Here is a 21,041-nt window from a genome sequence, read left to right as displayed (position 1 = left end):
TCCCTGACTCCCCGTCTGTGGTTCCACTGGACTCCTCGCGCCCCAGGATGCGTGGACTCCCCCCACCCCAGCTCCACCCTCTTGATCTCCTTTCCTCTCCCCCTTTTCCTGGCGGCTCTCTTAACCCCAAGAGGTTGGGCTGATACTGGTCCTTGGCTCTCTCTGAGGGGTTAACCAAACACCATCTCCCTTCTCTAGACAACTCAGTCTCAGAACTCACTCAGCAGAGGACGCCGCCTCTAGTCCAACCAGAATCTTCCACATCTAGCGGGAGGCTCAGATGACAGAAAATAAGTGCTAAAATTAAAGGTTTCACATTGCTCAGAACCGTCTGTTCCTGTTACACAGATATCACACACACACAGGCATGCACACTTCCCGCCCGCCCTGCGTCCCCGCTCAGGGTGACCCGTGGCTTCCCCTGTGATCTGCTGAGGCTGGCATGATTGGCCACACTGCCTTCCAGCCTGGTTCTCACCCAGCCATCCCGGCAGAAAAAGCAACTTCCTGTAAAGTGATGGATGCTCAGCAACATCCCCAAGCCCTAGGCAACCCTTCTGAGAAGCAGGGGTGTCTGAGAATAAGGGCTCCTGCAAGCAAACTCCTGGCTTGGGTCCCTCTGACTCACTTTCTGCCTCAGTTTACCAGTAAAATCTTTCTATCCTCTGCCTTATTTCTACCTTAGGGGGGAAAAAAATACAGCACAGCCATTGTTTAAGTCTACATAGAACTAGACTGTGAGCTTCTTGAGGGCAGATTTTTGTGTGTTTTGTCCGTAGCTATATCCCCAGTGCCTAACAGAGCCCAGCACAAAGTAGGGACTCATACATAGCGAATGAGTGAATGCACAAATGAACAAATGCATGAGGGAGTGATGGAGCCAGTCTTCCTCTCATTCTCGCTCTCACCCTGAAAGCCTTCCCCGCACAAGTCCTGGCCCACTGTCAGACTGGAATCCAGTCGTGGGAAGAGGACACTGAAAGGACGGAGAGCTGCCGTGGAAGTGGGTTAGGGACTGTGAGAAGAGAGCTCCCCCAAGACCCGCCAGGCCTCTGTGATTAATGGCTCCACCAGAGCGGCTCCCTTTAAGTTCCGGGATCATTTGCTCAGGGTGAAGGATAAGCTGGAGATTTGGAAATGAAATAAAATGACCAGAACCTTCCAGAGTCCAGAGGGAGCTGAAATAAGAGAATCTGAGCCTTCCTCATAAATCATCCTCAGCCTCAGAGTGCGTGACCTCCGAATTGGAATCCGCCAAGGTCCCCGCAGATCACCGCCACACTCGGCCACTTCCCCAAGCAGCTGAGCATGGCCAGGACACACTGTGGCTCGTTGGGGGAGGGCACCCCACGGCCTGCTCTGTGGGAGACTGTGCGAGGACACAGAGGCAGAGGTCTCCATCACCAGGGAGGCGCACTGGCTCTCCATGGCTGCCGTCTCCCAGGCCCATTGTGTGCCAGCCGCACCAGCAGAGCTCCACGTGGGCCCCGCCCAGGTCCTTGGGTCCACACTGTAGGGAAGGCACACAAGATCCCTGGGGCACCGGAGGTCTGTGCTGGCCATGGAGGGCCCTGCCACGATCACCACCTCACTTTGCTGTGTGCCCAGGACGTTGTCTGGACACAACCTCTCCTTTCCTTTATTTTGTTTAAAATTTTAAAGAAGATAAAATCATTTAATTCTGTCAAATTCCCAGTGTTTTTTCTTGCAGTGACAACAACAACAAAATAAAAGCTGGGCCAATGAAGACAAAGAGTTTTCCTTTGTCCCAAATGATCCAGATTATTTGGTGGTTGGCAGGGAATCAGGATGAGGGGTAGGGGGTAGGAGGGAGTGGGGAGGCAGTGGGGGAGCAGCAGTGGGCACAGTGCAGAGGAAGAGAGGGCCCCCGTGGACTGTCTCTCCCGGGAGAGTACAGTGTTTTAGAAGTGGCACGACAAGCTTGTGCTCCTTCCTGTCTTCCATCTCTCTGTCCTTGGCCAAGCCAGTAGGCCACCCTCCCACTCTCCTCCTACCACCACCTGATGTCCCTAAGTGTGAGGCTTTTCTATCTTGTGAGTACGGATGATCCTAGAAAGAGCTTCACCTTAAACTGGGACCAGCTGACAGCAAGATTATCCAAATGCAGAAGCAGAGATGTGTTAACAGTAGGCAGCTAAGCATGGAGGACAGGGACGACAGCAGAAAGGAAGAAAAAGCACGCAGGAGGGGGCTGTGAAAGACCACAGGGCAAGGGGCCCCTCTCCAGAAGTCCACAGCGCCTGGACGTCGCCTTCGGAGGCAGCCGTGTGTCCATTGCATCCTTTCTGTGCATGCATTTACTAGCGTCTGCAGTGCACCAGGCTAGGTGCTAGAAAGACAGAGCTGTGGAGACCTGCTCTTGCCCTCAGGACGCCCACAGTCAAGGAGGGAGGGACACACCTGTACAACTCTGTCGATACGAGAGGAAACAAAGTGAGTGCCGAAGGCTGTGGCAGCACAGAAGAAATGATTAATTTCTCATGAAGATTCAGGGAACCTTACTGAGGAGGTGATATTGGAGCTGAAACTTGAGGGAGGAGGACACGATAGGCTGAAGGCAAGATGGCAAAGGGATGGTCAATAGGGATGTATTAGTTCCCTAGGGCTGCTGTAACACATTCCCTCCAACTTGGTGGCTTCAAACAACAGAAATTTGGGGCCGGCCCAGTGGCACAGTGGTTAAGTTAGCATGCTCTGCTTTGGCGGCCTGGGGTTCGCAGGTTTGGATCCTGGGTGTGGACATGGCACTGCTCATCGGGCCATGCTGTGGTGGCATCCCACATAAAATAGAGGAAGATCTTCCTCAAGCTAGCTCAGGGCCGATCTTCCTCACAAAAAAAAAGAAAAAAAAAACCCAGAAATTTATTTGCTCACAGTTCAGGGGGCCTGAAGTCCTAACTCTAGGTCCCAGCTGGGTGGTTCCTTCCAGAAGCCCTGAGGCAGTGCTGTCCCGTGCCTCCTCCCAGCTTCTGGTGTTTGCGGGCAGTCTTTGATGTCCCCTGGCTTCTAGACTCGTCGCTCCAATCTCTGCCTCTAACTTCACACCACCTTTTCTCTGTATGTCTCTCTGTGTCCTCTCCTCTTAGAAGGAAGCCTCTCACTAGATTTAGAGCCTACCCTAACTCCAGGATGATTTCACCTGAAATGGTGGTTAGACCCTTAACTAATGACATCTGCAAAGATCCTATTCCCAAATAAGGTCACATTCAGAGGTTCCAGGTGGATATGAATTTTGGGGAGACACAATTTAACCTACTGCAGGTGGCAAATAGATGCAAGAGAAAATGGTTTGGTTTCTGATACAGCATTTCATATTCAATTATGCAAACCTTTGCTCCACCCATTTAGGCAGCATGGATGTGCTTCTGGATCCCAGCTGGACATGTGCCCGAAGGTAGTGGTGATTCAGACCTTGCATCCCAATGCCCACCTTTTGAGAGGTGACTCGTGAATGCCACCATCAGATGAAGGAAAGGCCAGGGTCAAAGCTCCAAGCTAGCCAGAGAATTCACATTCCACCCAAAGTCCTCAGGTTTCTGTCCATTCAAAGCTCAAACTTCCATTTCAACATTTCTCAGAGTTTGCTGAGAAAACAAGTGGTGCTGTGGCAAGTTCCTCCCCTCCCATCCTCTCTCCTCACAACTGGGTACAGCATGTTCCAAGCAGAGACGGGGCTTCAGTGAGGTATGAAATGAAACAAATCCGCAGGCAAACAGCAAAGAAAGCTGGTGTATTTTTAATATGCAGGCACCATTTAGGGGATTGTGGAGAAAGTTTTGCCTCTTCATATTGAAAAACCAGCACGCTGGAAAGGGAGCCAGAGGGAGGGGGAAGAAGTCTACAGCTCTCTCTTCAGCCTAGCCACTTCTTAAAGAAGCAATTGATTAAAGAGAAAATGCGGGGAACCAACTGTTCACACTTGACAAATATTTCTAAAGGCTTCAAAATCACTCAAAGTAGTGGATTTTTTCCCATAACATGTCTACAAAATCTGTCACCTCGACACCCAGTGTTCAAACAGGGCAGTGTCTTGAAAAATGACTTTGTTCTCTGGATCGCTCTGACGCCGGCCTGACACTGCTTCTATTTTCTGCATCAGTGTGAAGCCTGCTGCAAAAACAGCTGCCACAAGGGCTCAGCATGACAGCTGCCAGGAGCCAGGAGAGTGGCCTTCACCCCCTCAGGCTGCCAGTCTCAGGCCATCTCTCCTCTGTCCCCCGCCCCCTGCCACCTGTGATAGGAGCAGTACAAGGGCCCGTTGCCTTTAGTCAGAACAACGTGAGCTGGAATTGCCCACTCCACTGAGGCCAAAGGGGAGAGGCAGAGCCTCAGAATGACAGATCTGGAAGCACTCTTAGTGACTGTCTAGTCCAAACCCTTCTTTCTACAGATGAGGAAACCGAGAAACAGAGAAAGGAGTGACTCATCCAGGGCTAGTGGACATCTACCATTCGCTTTGGCTGTTCAGCAATTCAACTCCTTCCTTTGTTCAGGAAATTCCAGCCTTAGGAGTCTTGGTAGGGATCAGAGCCCATCTCCCACTATAGAAGCTGAAAATACCAGGTAAGTACTTCCCAAGCGTCTTTTATAGCCAGAGCACGGGCCCTTGACCTAATGTCTTGCCAACCAGACACTCCTGCCCTATATCATGATATCATGATTGGCAGATAGTGACTCAATGGGAAGGCGACAGAGGAAGGTGTTACCGCCAAGGTCATGGTTTTGAATCTTGTTCCTGGCTGTGAAACTCCTCATTCAATAAACTATCTAATATTCTTTTTCCGTCTTTCTTTTTTTTTGGTGAGGAATATTGGCCCTGAGTTAACATCTATTGCCAATCCTCCTCTTTTTACTTGAGGAAGATTGTCGCTGAGCTAACATCTGTGCCAATCTTCCTCAATTTTGGATGTGGGACATGGCCACAGCATGGCTTGATAAGTGGTGCATAGGTCCACACCGGGATCTGAATCTGCAAACCCCAGGCTACTGAAGTGGAGCACGCAAACTTAACCACTACACCACTGGGCTGGACCCTACCTAATATTCTTTAATCAACTCTTTTTTTTTTTCTGCCTAATGTAGCCAGTCTCTTTCTGTTGCTTGCAAGTAAAAACCTTGACTGATGCCAAAAATGGTACCAAGTGTTCGGCAGAAACTGGAATCTGGGATGGTTTATTTGGCATAGTCAGGCCTGAAAGCAGTAAAATTCAGCTAGGATTAAGAGATGAGACCCTGCCAAAACATGGTAAACAGTAACAAAACCCTTAAGTTTTTACGCGTAGTCACCTAAACCTATTGAAGCCAAGGTTTAGGGTATAAAACGTTGCCACCATATAACAATATAGAGGACATGAGCAAGTCAAGGTCTATAGCATAAAATCCTTGCTTCTAATAGTGCTAGATGGATTTTTTAAAAGAATAAAAAACACAGATTCTTAAGTTCTCGACTCAAGGCACAAAAATGAAAACCAAGGATTTTCTATGATTGAACTAAAAGAATCTCTTTTGTTTTATAGCCACAATGCTGAAATAGACAAAAATCAAACACCAAGTTTGATCCTGCAGGTTGCTGAATTGCAAGATGAGTTGAATTTGCAGGCTTATACTATTGCTTAGGTGAAAATTAGAGCATTGATCAGGAAAGAGGGAGACCTGGGAATTGGAGCAGAGATTTATGGGAGGATTCACATAACTCAGAAAGCATTGAATTTCTAAAGTTCATTGATTCCTATTTCTCTTGTCAGCCAAATCAGCCCCTCCTTTCCTTCTCATGGGTCCATTCCCACCTTCTTAAAAATCTCAGTGATTTAACCTGAGGATGTCACAGTTGCAAGGGGAAACCAATTCTCTTCATGCTTAAACCCTCTACCCCTGATTGTCCCCACACCCACAACTAGAGCATGTCCCTGGGATGGAGTGGTTCGGGAGGGGACAAATTCCATATCTGAAACCTGTATGCAATGTCAGAAGGGAAAACCTTATAGACAAAAGTGCATGACTTTGATGACTGATATTAGCAGAGACCTTGAGGGAACATATGAGGGAGTAGATTCTGAAGGTGCTAGGCCAACAAGGGAAAAACATAATTTTCGATGAAGCTGAGTTTATTGGTATAGTGGCTTCTGCCAGTGATTCCACATTTGATGTACTAGCTTGAGCTTCTACGAGTCACTTTAATTGTTTGCTGAGTGGGTTGACAGAAACCTGGACTCATTAGTGCTCCATACTAAATGTAGTTGAGATGCCAGAAATTACAAGGTATAATTTAGAGGAGGTAAATTCAAAGACCAAGGGAGATACGAATGTTGGAGTGGATTTATCATGACTGCTTACCCATCTCCTAACTCTATCTCCCAATAGAACCTAAAACACACTTTCTTTGTCAAGGCGATGGTGAATAAATTAGTGAGGGAGTGCCAACATCTTTATAAAAAGTTATATAGTGGCTGTTATCTGTCAGCCAAGGATACTGTTGGAGAAAAGTTATAGTTGGAAATGAGAGGCACGATTTCAATTGGATTGGGAATGTCACAAGGAAACACAGGCCTGGGAATAGCACTAATTGTCAGAAGCAAAGTGATTTTGGCTATCACAACAAGCAGCTGGCATGCCTAATAATCAGAATGGTCTGACCCATACGGATCTTTGGTATGGCAGCTCGTGGTGTCCCAAAAGAAAAAAGAGATGGACACATCAATAAGGCCCTTATTTTGATTTGACAGACCTAACGAATAGAGGCCTGACTTACACCGTCATGACTGAGAGTTGCAATCTATAGCAGACCTTGTTCATTTCCCACCCAACAGCCATTCACAAACCTCCACGTCCTCCTTTCTAACGGAAGTTCAATAAGATTTCTGGGAAAAGATTCCTTACTCCAAAAAACAAACTCTAAAGAAGGAAGAGTCCCTCTTCTGTTAGACATTATCTGACTGCATGTGGTTTTGGCAGCCACAGTGGCAGCCAATTTGCAGCCACAGAGGGAAGTAAACCAACACACTGAGAAGGGCAGAGCAAAGAAATATAAGGAGCTCAGGCCTTTAACGATACTTTTGAGCTGATGAATTAACCCACTTTAGTACTTCTCTGCCTCCATACTTTTCATTAAATGAGATACATTTTCTTACTGTTTAAGCCAATTAAGATTTTCTGTTCTTGAAGCCTAAAATATCCTAATGATACATAGCCTCTTACTCAATCTTCATCCTGAGTCAATTCATAGGCTCGGTTCTCCACGTATGAAGGGGAAGTTCAATGCCTTTCTGTAAGAAACCTACAATTAGATGGCAACTATACGCTGAATCCCCAGAAGTCCCCAAATTGCCCTGCAACTATTTACCAGAGTATCTTTGTACTAGGGAAAAGGAAATGCCCAGAGTCCTTTTCAAGATTACTAGCTTGGCTCTAAGATAATACAAAATCTGAAGATCCAGAACACTATCATGATGTCAGAGTAGGTACTAATGGGAGACAGGCAATAAATGGAGTTTTACCCAAGTCCACCTCATGGTAGGCCCGGTGGGACCTCAAGCCCAGTCTTCCAGTCCCTGGGCACATGCCTGGAATAGACCTATTCAGTTATTGGCAGCATCCTTCCATGGGGTCTCTGACTAGAGAGCAAGGGAATAAAGTCTGCCAGTTAAGGAGAATCAAGTAGAAACACCTGGAGTTCCCTCTCATTACCAAAATGGTAAATAAAATGCAAGGCTGCCTGTAGGAAAGAATCACAGAGATTCAGTAGCACTCTCAAATACCTGAAAGATGCAGAAGGATTGGTTTATCTTGCATTCCAATTTAACTGGCCAATTTGGGCAATTTGGAAGACAGTTGGGCCTTCACAAATGGCAATGGATAATTATAAACATAATCAAGTGGTAATTCGAGTTATAACCATAGCTTCGGCTGTGGTCTTTTTACTGGAGCAAATCAACATACTTCCTGGCACCTGGAATGCTGCTAGCCAGCAAATACTTTTTCTCTGTCTCTAAGCAGAGAACATCTGAAGCTTTCACCTGGTAGGGGCAAGAGTACCCTAACACTATCCAGCTGTAGGGGTGTGTCCACCCTCAGATATGTGCCACAAAGTAGTTTTCTGAGACCTTGAACTTCTCACACACCCACCAAGAATAGGCTGGTTTATGAAGATGCTGACACGATAGGATGTGAAGAGCAAGATGTAGTAGTTCACTAGGAGACTTAGTAAGATACACATATGCCAGAAATATGAGAAAAATACCATGAAAGCATAGGGGTCTTCTACTAGAGTGGGAGGAAGCCAATGGTGCAGAATGTCTGATCATTCCCTCCAAAACGAAAGGCAATTTTCCATACCTTGTACCTCTTACAATGAAGAAAAATGGCATAACATTTTGAGGGTTTCCTTGGATTTTAGAAGCAACATGTACCGCATTTTGGTTACTGCTTCAGTCCACTTTCCAGGAGATCAAGAAGGTTGTCAACTTCTAGTGGAGTTCAGAGGAAGAGACGTGTCTCTAACCAGTTCAGGCTGCAGCATCTCTTCACTTGGCCTTGTCATCCATAAGATCCAGCGCTATTTGAGGTGTCTTTGGCAAATCAGGATGCTGTATGGAGTTTGAAGCAGGGTTGGATGGAATCATAGAATAGGTCCCTGGGGTTTTGAGAAAGCCAGGTCCTCTTCAGCAAGTTACTATTATCTTTATTTGGGGGTCGGAGGGAGGATTGGCCCTGAGCCAACATCTGTTGCCAATCTTCCTCTATTTTATGTAAGATGCTGCCACAGCATGGCTTGACCAGCAGTGGTAGGTCTATGCCTGGGATCTGAACCTGTGAACCCCAGGCTGCCGAAGTGGAGTGTGCAGACTTAACCACTACATTACTGGGCTAGCCCCATTATCATCTTTTTAAGAACAGCTCTAAGCTTGCTACCAGGCCCTGGTTGAATGTATGACCACTAGACACCAGATAATCAGGCAACCTGAGTACCTATCGTGAACTGAGTTTATCTGGTCCACCTAACTATAAACCAGGCAGGCCCAGCAACACACCATTATCTGTGGAAATGATATAAGCAGGACCAGGCTCAAGAAAGTCCTAATGGTACAAGTGAGTTTCATAAGGTTATATTCCTAGTACGTCTACTCCTAAGGTGTTGCTACTCTTCACTCAACTAACTTCCATGGCTGAGGTGCCATGAAGTATGCAGAATGAAGCATATTCTTTGAAGCATATCGAATACTCTTTCTTGCATACCTAGAAATCATGAGTCTAGAAACCCAGGAGTAGAAGTGGGGATGGCACTTCTCACTATTACACATTGTTACATGTTATCAAAGTTTGTGCTTCTAATCTTTATGACTCTGAGCATTACAGACTTATAAATTTTAGCATCCAAGGAAGAATGTGTCTACCAGGAAACACAAAAATTAGCTCACTGAATTGAAAGTTGAAGTTCTAACATAGCTGTTTGTGCTCCCATTCCCTCTGAATGAATAGGCAAGAAAAATGGGCTTACTATATTGTTTAGAGTACTTGCTCTAGATCATTAAGGGGAAATAACACTGCTGCAACACATTGAGTCCAGCAGGAGTATGAATTGAGCACAAGGGATACCATAAGGTGACTTATGGTTCTTCTATTTCCGGTGGTAATAGATTGATGGAAAACCAGTGCAACCCTATGCAGATAAAACTACAAAAGGGAAAAAATCCCTCAAAAGTAAGCGTTTGCATCACCCACAAATTTAAAAAACCGGAATGCCTGAGTACTGAATGAAAACAAAAGAAATATGGGCAAGTTAATGAAGGAGGAAAATTTAAATACTAACCATAAAGAAACAATCTTTCAACTACAGTGAAAACAAGATAGAAGTACCTATGTGAACTACCCTTCATATTGCATTATACATATAATTATATATTTTAATAAATGTTAGTCTCAGTTCTTCTCACTTTCCCTCACTTTTTCATGTAGAATATGTTTGTTGTGATCAGCTTCACAATTTATTCTGTAAATTACATGATATTAATGCAAATTCATGCCAGAGCTAGTATCAACCACAGATCCTTAACTTGAAGCTTGATGCAATATCTGATGAGAATCTGGAGAGAAGATAAGTTGTTTTGGGTTGAATAAGAGATAGCTGAATTATATTAGACAGAGTTTTTTTTCTTTTAGAAGTACAAATATTGAAAGAAGAGTGTACATTGATGTTAATCTAGAAAAGGGGTGGACTGTAAAGACATTGGTCCTTCTTTTTAAACTACTTCTACATTTGTAAAAGTTCACCATCTTATGAGTCTCCCTCCCATCGTAACAGCTTGAAATGACAGATACTTAGTTTCCCAGACTCCCCGTAGCTAGGATGCAGACACACAACTTAGAGATGATCAGTCAGAAGCCCCCACCTTGGACTTTGAATTGGGAGCTAGTGGCACAAAGAAACCCGGGGTAGTAAGGGGTTTTTCTCTCTGGCATCATTGACAATTCTAGCATAACTGAGTTTCTGGCACAGCCATTGGAGGGGTCCTGGTGGTGGCAAATTTAGGAGCACATTTCTGGCTGAGTAGCTTTGATCATAGTATTTCAGCCCTCCTGATGGTCCGATATCTTTTAGGAAAATTACTATACAGATCAAATTAGCAAAATCTGATTTTGTTTTGCTTGAAATCAAGAACTATAAATTGATACACAAGGTCACAGAGTGAGTTGGTGACCATATTTTCATGAATCAGGTATCTACTTCTGCATAACAAACTACCTCCACACTAGTGACTTAAAACAATAACAACTTATTATTCTCATAATTTTGTGGATTAGTTGGTGGTTCCTCTGCCGCTCACTCCAGTTTCATTCAGCTGGCAGGCTGTCTGCTGACACAGCTGTGTTGGTTGGGCCTCTCTCTGCAAGTGTTCTCCCATCCTCAAGGGGACTAGACCAGGCTACTTCACAGTATGGTGGTCTCAGGTTCTAAGAGGATGAGAGTTGAAGCTGCAGGGCCTCTTGAGACCAAAGCTTAGAAGTCACATGTGTTAGTTCTGCCACATTCTATTGGCCCAATCAAGTCACAAGCCCAGCCCAGATTCAAGGGGAGGGGAAATAGACTCTATCTGTCTAAAGGGGAGACAAAGTCGCATTGCAAACGAGTATGCATGCACAGATGGGGGAAGTCACTGGCACCATCTTTGTAAGCTATCTGATTGTTGGATTACACGAAATGTGCAGAATCCAGCACAGTGGGATCCAGGTGTTCAAACCTTGTCAGAATTCTGTCTCTCTCTTCTTCTCTACACTTTACTGGAAAGACAATAATCAGCAGCTCTGGGTTACAAAACCCTTACAAAAGATGACCTTGGGACAGCTCCATCAAAACCACCCTGAATGAGTTCCCCACAGAAAAGAGGGACTCTGTTGAACAAAAGATAGAAAAATAGGGTGTAGGAGAGACAGTGGCAGAGAGACAAGCCTCAAATTCAGATATCCTGTTTCCTGGACCCGGGCTCTTTCCACTCCAGAAGTTGCCTGCAATTGCTTCATATTCCAGATGAAAACAAAGGAAGGGGAGTAGAATCCTAACCCCATGGAAACCCTGCCCCTAGCCGTTGGCATTGGGAGGATTTACCCCACCTATTTAGGGGAATGTCCCGTCTTAAGGAAACCTGGAAGGCAGGACCTTGGAAGATTGAGATGGAACAGTGATGTGCTTCCCCCTGCAAGTAATTCATAGCCTCCCGACAGTCTGATTTTTTTCTACATACACTGGGCACTTTGAAGGAAGACACTATCACCTGCATTATTTGTATCAATATAGACTTAGCTTCTTTAAACACTGAGGTTTGAATTTTGCACCTTCCCCATCCATCTACGCTTTTCCTCTCTGTACTCATGCTTCTAAGAGAGGCAAATTATGTGTAATCCAACACTCCACTTTCTCGTTTTGGTGACTTTAGGCAAGTGACTCAATCACTGTGAGCCTCAGCACACTCACCTATAAAGTAGGGTTGACACTCTCTACCTTATAGGGGAGTTGTGAGAATTAAACGAGAGAATGTATACATCATCAGGTCCCCCTCCCTGTTACCAAGGGAAAGCCTCTGAACTTCAGCAACCTCAGCATACGATGTTTTTCCTTTCCTTATTAAGTCAAGAACTTTCACCATTTCACTTAAAGGAAGAACTTTACAGCTTCTCTTTGGCATATCCGAATTGCCAGCATCATGACTCTTGTACTTTGGGGCCATTACTAAGTAAGCCATTATTAAGTAAAATAAGGGTTACTTGACTACAAGCACTGTGATACCACGACAGTCGATCTGATAACCAAGGTAGCTACTAAGTGACTAATGGGTGGGTAGCGTATAGAGTGTGGATGTGCTGGACAAAGGGATGGTTCACATCCCGGGCAGGTCAGAGTAGGATAGTGCGAGATTTCATCAGGCTACTCAGAACGGCACACAATTTGAAACCTATTTCAAAACTGCGGATAAAAAGGGACTACTGTACATAGGTTCTGTGTTGTTTCTTCTTGCCTTGGAACCCACTATATGGCTCCCCACATAACAGAGAGTGGAAAGTGAAGGGGAGAGAGAGGATGAGCTCCTTAGGTCTCCACGGCATCCTGGACGCAGGGAGAGCACCCAGGCTCCCAGGCACAGCCGCCGCCCCTACAGCAGGCCCTCCTGGTGCCTCTCAGGATTCAGTTGTCTCAAATGCCTCACAAAAACTCCAACCAGTGAAAGGAGATCTTCTGCCTGCTTCTTCTCAATGTAGCCTTATTCCACGCCTGCAGATGCTTCCTTTGGTCTGAGCTGACCCTTTCCCCAGTCTGCGGGCACTCTTAGCCTCCATTAAATTCTGCTCCTGATCCCTCTGGAGCCATGTCCGTTAAATACAAAGTTGTTACCATGTTCTCAACTCAGCCTCCTTCACTGGCCCTGTGACCCAAGAGCCCTTCCCACATGCCAACAAGCTTTGTTTTGTCCTACTTGGATAATTTTAGCTGCGCATTGGCCAGGACCCAGACACAACCAGCTCCATCGCTCCCTGTCCAAGGCAGAGATGGTCTCTCAGTGCCCTTCAACTATGAGTTCATCAGGGAGGGTTGATGAAATGATGGGTACACACCCAGCTACGTGCACAGGATTCATTCATTCATCAACAATGCTTTTTGAGCAAGATCTCCTGTGCCAGGCACCTTTGTTGCTGCTGGGGATACAGCAGTGAGCCAAAGAGACCAAGTCCCTTCCCTCACACAAATTACATTCTAGCACGGTCTTAGTAAGAACAGTGGTTTTCAACCTTGGCCTTACATTAGAAATACCTGGAGAATTTTAAAAATCCTAATACGCAAGCAGCATACCAGACCAATTAAACAAGAATTTCTAGAATTTTTTAAAGATCTCCAAATGATTTCTATGTAAAGCTGCAAATGTTTCCTCTGATGCCTCAGATGATCCATCATAAGCCCGTGAAGGAGTCTAGAGTGACTTTCATCTTACTTCATTAATAGAATCTCTGTAAGGAGGAAGGGAACTGACCCGCTATGCTTTGTTCTTACCAACCCATACCTCAGCAATGCCTGAACAGGAACGTGGACAAGCCATTGAGAGGCTCGGTTGGTCCTGAAACTCTGCCATAGGAGGAGCTGAGATGGTGTCACCTGGGAAAGAGAAGATTCTGAGTATAGATGAAGGCTTTTACAAATATTGGAAAGGTTGTCCTGTGGTTGAAGGCCCAGATCTGTTCCACCACTGGGCAGGAGTCTACAGAAAGGCAGATTTCAGTTCAGTGCCAGCCATAACTCTCAACAATCACAATCATCCAGAGATGCAAGGAGCTGCTCTATGGCACAGCAAGGTCTCCATCCCCGGAGGCTGTTCAGCATTGCTGGGACAACTGTGCAGTGGGGGTGGCATGGAGGGAAAACAGCAGTGAACTAGAGACTGACCTCTCTGCCAGTGAGGATGATCTGTACTTTGTGGACTTTGGCGAGGCAAGTGGGTGACCAGCAACAGTGATTGAATCTCCTAGAAACATAGCTGGGGATAGTTTGAGGATGTATCTAGGGCTGTCTTCTCTCTGACACATCTTCCCCCAGTGGATATCAGGTTAGACGTTCTTCAGGTTCCCTTCTAATCCTGCAACTTTCAGATTCTACAGCAGTAGGTTTCTGAGCAGTCATTCAGGCATGGGCCTGAAGAAGTAGTACCAAAAAAAAAAAAAGAAGAAAACGTATCATAAGGCATCTAAGAGGAAGGCCCTGGAGCCAGACTGCCAGAGCTTAATTCCTGGCTCCAACTCTTACCATCAGTGTGACTTGAACAAGTTACTTAACCTCTCTGTGCCTTAGTTTCTTCATCTGTATGATAAGGAAAACAAAATTACCTCCATAGAGTCGTTATGAGGATTAAATTAGTAATCTTCAATGTACAGGGAGCTTAGGAAAGTGCCCAGCATAGAGCACTTGCCCTATAAGTATGAGCTATATCATTTTCAGGAAAGAAAATTATTTTGTCATTTTTTCCTACAGTTAATCATTATCATTTGTCCCTACAGTGAAAAGACACCTAATTTGGGCCTCAAGTGGGGCTTAAGACCATACCTGATAGGTACTCTATTTACCAAGTACCCGGAATCTACCAGAGAAGATGAAACAAGGCACGTCTCTGGATATTGAAGGCTGCTGTTCATCATGAGCTGGCCTGGAACAAGCAAACATGTGCATACACACAGGCACAAGCACACACATGTACACACAAACACGCATGCACACAAAATCTACCACCTAGAAAAGTCTCAAAACTCTGTGCTCTCTCCTTTTGATCACTCTCCCTTATCCCCCACCAAGAAAAAAAAGAAAAATATCATACCACTCCCTAAAGAAGAGATAAAATCACTGTCCCTGGAGTTGTGAGGCTGGCATTTCAAGTTCTGAAGAAGCTCTTTCTGGAAGGAAAGGGAAAAATTGATAGGCTCATATCCTTTCTCATTGGAAGGGCCTGCTGGCTCTGAGAGGCAGGCAAAGCAGCTGGCCTTAAGCAGGTGACACCATCCCTGGATGACTGGGAGATCTCCAGGAGCTGGGGTCACCGTTGTTACAACCCCATCCACACAAAATTGCCCAAAGTACAAGTCCCCAAGCTGACAAATGGTCTAAGCCCTCCAGTGCGGCTCGTCTTGCTCTCTTCTGTAGTTCAGACTGATGCGGGGCCTCCTGCTAAGAGGACACTTGTCCTCAGGGCCAGCTGGGGACTGGGACTAGGAGCTCCTTAAATTGGTGATAAAGCTCTAAGGAGCATGTTCTTAGAATCAGGTGGCTCCTTCTCCTCAGCAAAGCCTGGGTCTGATATTGGAGCCAGGAGTTCATTATCCAAGGAAAAATGCTTCATGGAAGGGAGGGGGGTTCCAGAGTCATTCCTTACCCCTGGAGCTGGCTTGAAAACAACTCTGACCCTTGGGAAGGTGATAGCAAGAGGGAAAGGCTGGCTCTGGGGTCCCAGCACATTCAGTCCTCCCACGGGAAGTAGAGGTGTGAGAAGCGATGGCTCAGTTGGGCTTTGAGAGGTCTTGGTTCTATTGGCAGCGCTGTCACAAATTAGCTGATTGACTTTGGGCAAGTCTCATCTCCTCTCTGGGCACAACTTCCTTTTCTATAAAATTAAAGGATGTACTAAAACATATCTGAGGAGCCTTCTCAATTTGGTTGTCTAGGATTCTAGTAGGCTAAGAGCAATTGCCCACCCAACTGGCCCAGAGCACCCAGGGGCATGAGGAAGGGGTCGGAGGGTGTCCTGTCCAGTGAGAAATGATTATCCGGAGCCAGACTCTTTCTTATTCTCCAGGCCAGGGGGCATCAGTCATTTGCTTGATAAGCAAGTGAAGAGACGATGGCTAAAGACTCATCTGTCTCTTTCATGTATCTGCAAAGACATAGCAGAGCAATGTTCTCAGCCTCTGGGAATTCTGCCCTGGGCCTGGAGGGTAGAGTGAAGCCGTGAAGGACCCCACAGGCCCCAAGGCTGAGCTTGATTCCAATTTGAAGCTGTCAGAGCTACAGCTTGAATTCTGAGCAGCCCTGGTCTCGCGGGGCTTATGGCTCCTCCTGGCTGCCTGAGAAATTATTCACTTGGATAAACCCAAATTAGACTTAGGAAAGTAGCACATTTCTCTTTACCCTCTAGATGTCTAGAGAGTTTCTCCAATGCCCTACACTTTAATACACACCTTCCTCTCTCCCCTAAACCCCCTCAAGTCATAGCTCTGGAAAATTCTCAGGACTCAGTCATTTCCAGAGTTGGTCAGAGACATTGGTCTGAAGCCTAGCAGTGCTAGAGCTGGTTGTGCAAGATCCATCACAAGGAGGGGTGGCTGGCATGAAAAAAAGGAACCCATGGGCCTTGCAAATAAATGCCAGACTGTACTCAGCCCTATAAAGACTCAGTGGAGACATTAGGAAACCTTCCCTAGCTTCCTACCTCCTTGCTGCCCCTGTTCTTAGTGAAGTGCCTTCCCTTCCTATTTGCACACTAAAAACAAAAAACATGGAGCTGATTGTAAGATTCACAAAGATTCCCCATTGGCCATGTCTACCCATACTCCTACTCTCTGTCCAAGCCTGATTGGTCCAAGGGTAGAGACACCTGACCCAATCTGGGCCAATTGGATTCTCCCTCCCAGGAAGTTGAAGACTTGAGCACACAGAGACCAGACTCATGGCATTCATTTCCTGGATTTGGAGCTCATGGCATTTGTTTCCTGGAAACAAGATCAATGAAGATCTACCAGTGAGGACCCTGGAACTGCCTGGGTCATTCAGATTTCCCTTTAATTCTGTGAACAACCATACTGGCCTTCCTCTTGAGCTGCCTGGAATTAATTTAGTCATTTCCCTCTGAAGACACTTAATTGGTAAAAGCTCCCTTAAGTACCATCCTTCTCCTCATCCCAGTACTTGCACACTATTGCAATCACCTTTTTCTTTTTGCCCAACTCTTTGCCTAGACCAGAAGCTCCATGGTATCCTGGACCATAGATTGGTCTCACTTCACCTCTCCATCCTCTCTTCACCTGGCTAACTCCCACCCTTCCCTCAGGCCCTAGGTGAGAGATCAGTACCTCTGATAAGCCTTCCCTGACCCCTACCCCCTGCACCCCTTGCGTGGGTTAAGTGCCTCCTGGAATTTGTTCCCACAGCAGTACTTCCTCTGAGGTAAGTACTTATCTATCTCCCATGAGACTGTAGTTCATAGAGGAAGGAGCTGTAGCCCGTTTGCCGTGGCCCGTCTCCAGCACACAGTACAGTGCCTAGGACACAGTCTGCACTCAGTAAATATCTGTGGGATGAATAAGTGAATGAATGAAGACGCACACTAGTCGTCTTTCCTCCTTCTCACGGTAAAATAATAGAAATTAATTACCTGGTCATGATTATTATTCATCTCAGAATGCAATCAGTAGTCAACAAATTAGTACTAATTGATGTGCCAAAAACTGTATTAGGCACTATGCAAGCGGGAAATGTACAAATATAGGCAAATGAGAGGGAGTGGGGTTTCTTATGAGAAATATAATCTCTACTAGGGCTTTGTGAATTCCATTTTGCCTGGTTTGAAGCACTCTATCCTTCCATTTTCTGTATCTTGAAAATGGACGCATAAGAATTACCATTAATGATTTATTGGTTCGCAGCAAGCTCCTGAATCAATGGGCAGAAGTTTCCAGAATAGTGCTAGATCCAAAGTAGAAGCCTTTGGGCAAATTGCCACATTCAGGCTGGCTAATGCTTTGGGCCCCTAAGCACTTCATCTCTGGCTCCTTCTTGGCTCCAAAGATTGTGGGCCACGGCTCCAGGCAGGTGGATAGGAAAGGGGGCTCTGAGTCTTTTTTTTCCAAAGGGGCTGATTGCTGCCATCCCTGCTACTCTGGCAGGTTTTGAGAAAGAGAGAGGGGACCTCTCCCCCTGCCCTCAGGCTAGCAATTAGAGAACCCAAATTGTCTCCTGCAAGAGGCACTGTTGTTCCAATGTCATTTCAGCATAAAATAAATTGCACAGCCCATCAGCCTGCTGGAGGCCAGCACTTACTGGCAGCTCCCACCAGCTCTGAAGAGGCTACTCAGATATGAAGACAAGTCAACCAGCTGCAGCCAGTGCTGGAAGTGACCCTTCAGGCCCCGGGAGCACAATTCTGTCACACAAGAACCCAGTGCATGCCCAAAAGGGCACAGCTTCAGCCAGGCGCTGGCAACAGCTCTGCCAGGCTGGTCTCCTATTTGTCAAGTCCCAGCAAAGAGCAAGATAAACAATTCAGAGATAAAGGGTAACCATGCCATCAATATGGAGTCTGTTATTCTAGATGTGTGTTCACGTGTGTGTGTCTGTCTGTGTCTGTGTCTGTGTCTGTGTGTGATCCTCTGATGCTGTCTAGTTCTGTGCTCATCACCTCCTGCCTGGGCTGCTTTGACAACCTCTAACAGGTCTCTGCCTCCACACACTCTCTCTCCTCAGCTGTCCTCACCTATGCCACGAGATTTGCGTCCTGCTTTCAAATGTTTAACCCTAGAACTTTGAGGCCTGATCAAATGTCCCCTCCTTCATGACACTCTCCCCTCCACCCTCACTCTGCCACCGCAGCAGCTGGAAGATATCTCTCCTCCCTCTGAAAAATAAAAAACAGCCAGCATTTATTGATTGCTTGTCACATTTAAATGCGTTGTCACATTGATCCATCATACCAATTCTATTACTATCCCCATTTTACAGATGAGAAAGCTAGGATTTAGGTGGCTTGCTGAAGGTTACAGAATTCCGAAACTGCAAAGCCAAACTTGAACCCAGAACTACTGACTCCAAAATTCATGCTCTTAATTACGTGCCACACTCTCTCTTGAGCTGCAAGGGGTGAGCAGGGAAGGACTCAGCTCTCCTGCAATTCCCATGACCATCTCAAACAAATTTATAATCTAGGTCGTGATAGATTTATTCTGATGCCCATGAAACCTTGTCAAGGGCTTCAAGGCCACTCACTTCTCTGACCCCTTGGAGGCTCTGGGAAAGGCCCTGGCAATGTGTCCACATGACCTGATGTTTTTATAAAACTCTCTAAAGTAATATATTTTAACCAAAATTGGTTAAAGCAGCTGTCTCTTTCCATCCCAGCCTCCCTCCATCACGCTTCCCCTCACGTCAGTGGTGCCAAAGCGGCCATGGGGTGGGCTTTTAGGGATCCCACTCAGGGGAAGTTGAATTGGGAAAGCTTTTAGTTGGGTTAGTTATAGTTGACTAGTTTATAGTTTTACACATAGTTAAGATATTGCTTAGATATGTCTCAGGAAGTAACCTTTCCACCCACTATGCCAAATCAGCCAGCACTATGACCCAAGGGCGCAGGGCCAGAGGTCATATTGCATGGTGAAGATGCCCATGGCTCCTCATGCAGAGTTGTTCACAATTCCAAAGTCGCAGGGCATCAGCCTGTAGCATTATCACAAAAACAAGTACGTCTGTGTGTGGAGTTGCATATTTCATGAATCCCGACTACCGTATCAATAATAAAAAAGAAATTTTGATGAACTGCGCAGGAAGAAAGAATTATCTTTCTGTTCCCTCTTTAGAAAATGACATCCCAAAACTATTGTCATGTGAAGAAGCATCAAATAATGTGTAGCCAAAAAAGGTAGGGAGAAAGTGCTATAGAGGCGTGCCAGTCAGCTGATTCATTTCTTAAATCTATTGTTTCTCTGGATTTTGTGGTGTTGTGATACTGTCAGCTTTTAAAATATATAATTTATTGTGATCTATTTTCCTTTTGAAATATGCATTCAGTTTTATATCTAATTCTGTATTCATGATTTTGTTTTCTTTTTATTAAATAACCTCCCTTGCAATCAATAAGCTTCAGACCCCCCAGAACCTGGATCTGCCCCCTGAATCTCAGTAAAACAGCACTCTTGGCATGCAGACACCACTTCAAGTGCCCCAGCCCCTCCTTCCATCCAGCTACAGTGCCCCGAGGCTGTTCCATGTGGGCATTCTGGGCCACAGCTACAGTTTTGCACACTTCTCCCATGGCACCCATCACTGTTTACTTATATTATACTCATTTATATTCCTGCTTTACTTCTTTCCAGTGACCACCTCAGAGCCTTACGTGGAGTAGACACTCAATAAATGTTTCAAGATGAGAGCCCTCCTGGGCTCAGGCGGCAAAGAGTAGACCAGGTCGAGGGGCATGGGGTGCCCTTGGATCCCAGGTCTGCACGCTGGGAACAGCAGACTATGTCTCTGATGTTTATCTTTTGTACACTCAGATTGGAGGGCAAAGATTTCCTTCTCTATTTCCCTGTGTCTCGATCCCTGACTCTCTTTTTAAATCTTTGATTCTCTATTTCTCTATCTTTCTCTGTCTTCAGCCCTGGTGGAAAAAGGGCTAATACAGCTGTCTTTGGAAGGAGCAGGAATGAAAACACAGAAGTCAATCACAGCCCCAAATCTTCCCATCCCAGGCAGAGAATTCGGGGAGAGGCACCTGCAGATAGGCAGCATTCCAGGGAGGGGATAAATCAAGCCCAGGCTGTCTGTTCTCCATTAGCGTGGCTCAAACCAGAAGAAATCCAATAGGCTGATGTTTCCCGAAAGCGGGGGCCAGTCTCATCAGTGCCGGGTGAGCTGGGAGGTCTTCTGTGGAGGGAAGCTGAGCTACGAAATCCACTTCAAAGATCACAAGGTTTGGACCCCGCCCAGAAAAGGAGTCTTCCAGCCAACTAGATGGGAACGAAAAGGAAGAGTATTCAGATCACACAATTACTGTCTGGCTAAATTAATTGTGGCCTTCATTTAAATGGATTTGACATTTTAATTAGCAGGGTCTGGTTGTTTGCCGAAATTGAATTTTTGGCATGTGGGTGTTATGTGCACATGTGTGTTTGTTCTAACGGAGCCCAGGCTGGAGCAAATCTACAATGATCGCTTGCTCTGGAGATGAAAGGGTCTGGCGGCCTGGAAGGAACCAGCCTTCTCTCCAGTTCCCATCCTCAACCTGAAAAGT

At 45.9% G+C, this 21,041-nt stretch overlaps 1 long non-coding RNA gene across 1 annotated transcript in view; it reads right to left on the bottom strand.

Annotated features, from left to right (window-relative positions):
• The window catches only part of LOC111773554 (uncharacterized), a 148,629-nt gene that overhangs the window by 36,945 nt on the left and 90,643 nt on the right, over positions 1–21,041 (bottom strand). Inside the window, exons 4-7 of the long non-coding RNA XR_011439295.1 lie at positions 20,523–20,757; positions 14,868–14,943; positions 13,946–14,191; positions 13,566–13,657 (exon numbers count right to left, since the gene is read on the bottom strand). This is a non-coding gene — a long non-coding RNA (uncharacterized lncRNA). The remainder of the gene's footprint in view (positions 1–13,565; positions 13,658–13,945; positions 14,192–14,867; positions 14,944–20,522; positions 20,758–21,041) is intronic.

This window comes from Equus caballus, chromosome 5 (genome assembly GCF_041296265.1).
Source record: "Equus caballus isolate H_3958 breed thoroughbred chromosome 5, TB-T2T, whole genome shotgun sequence".
Classification (NCBI taxonomy): Eukaryota; Metazoa; Chordata; class Mammalia; order Perissodactyla; family Equidae; genus Equus; species Equus caballus.
This window is presented reverse-complemented; position numbering and strand designations above follow the sequence as displayed.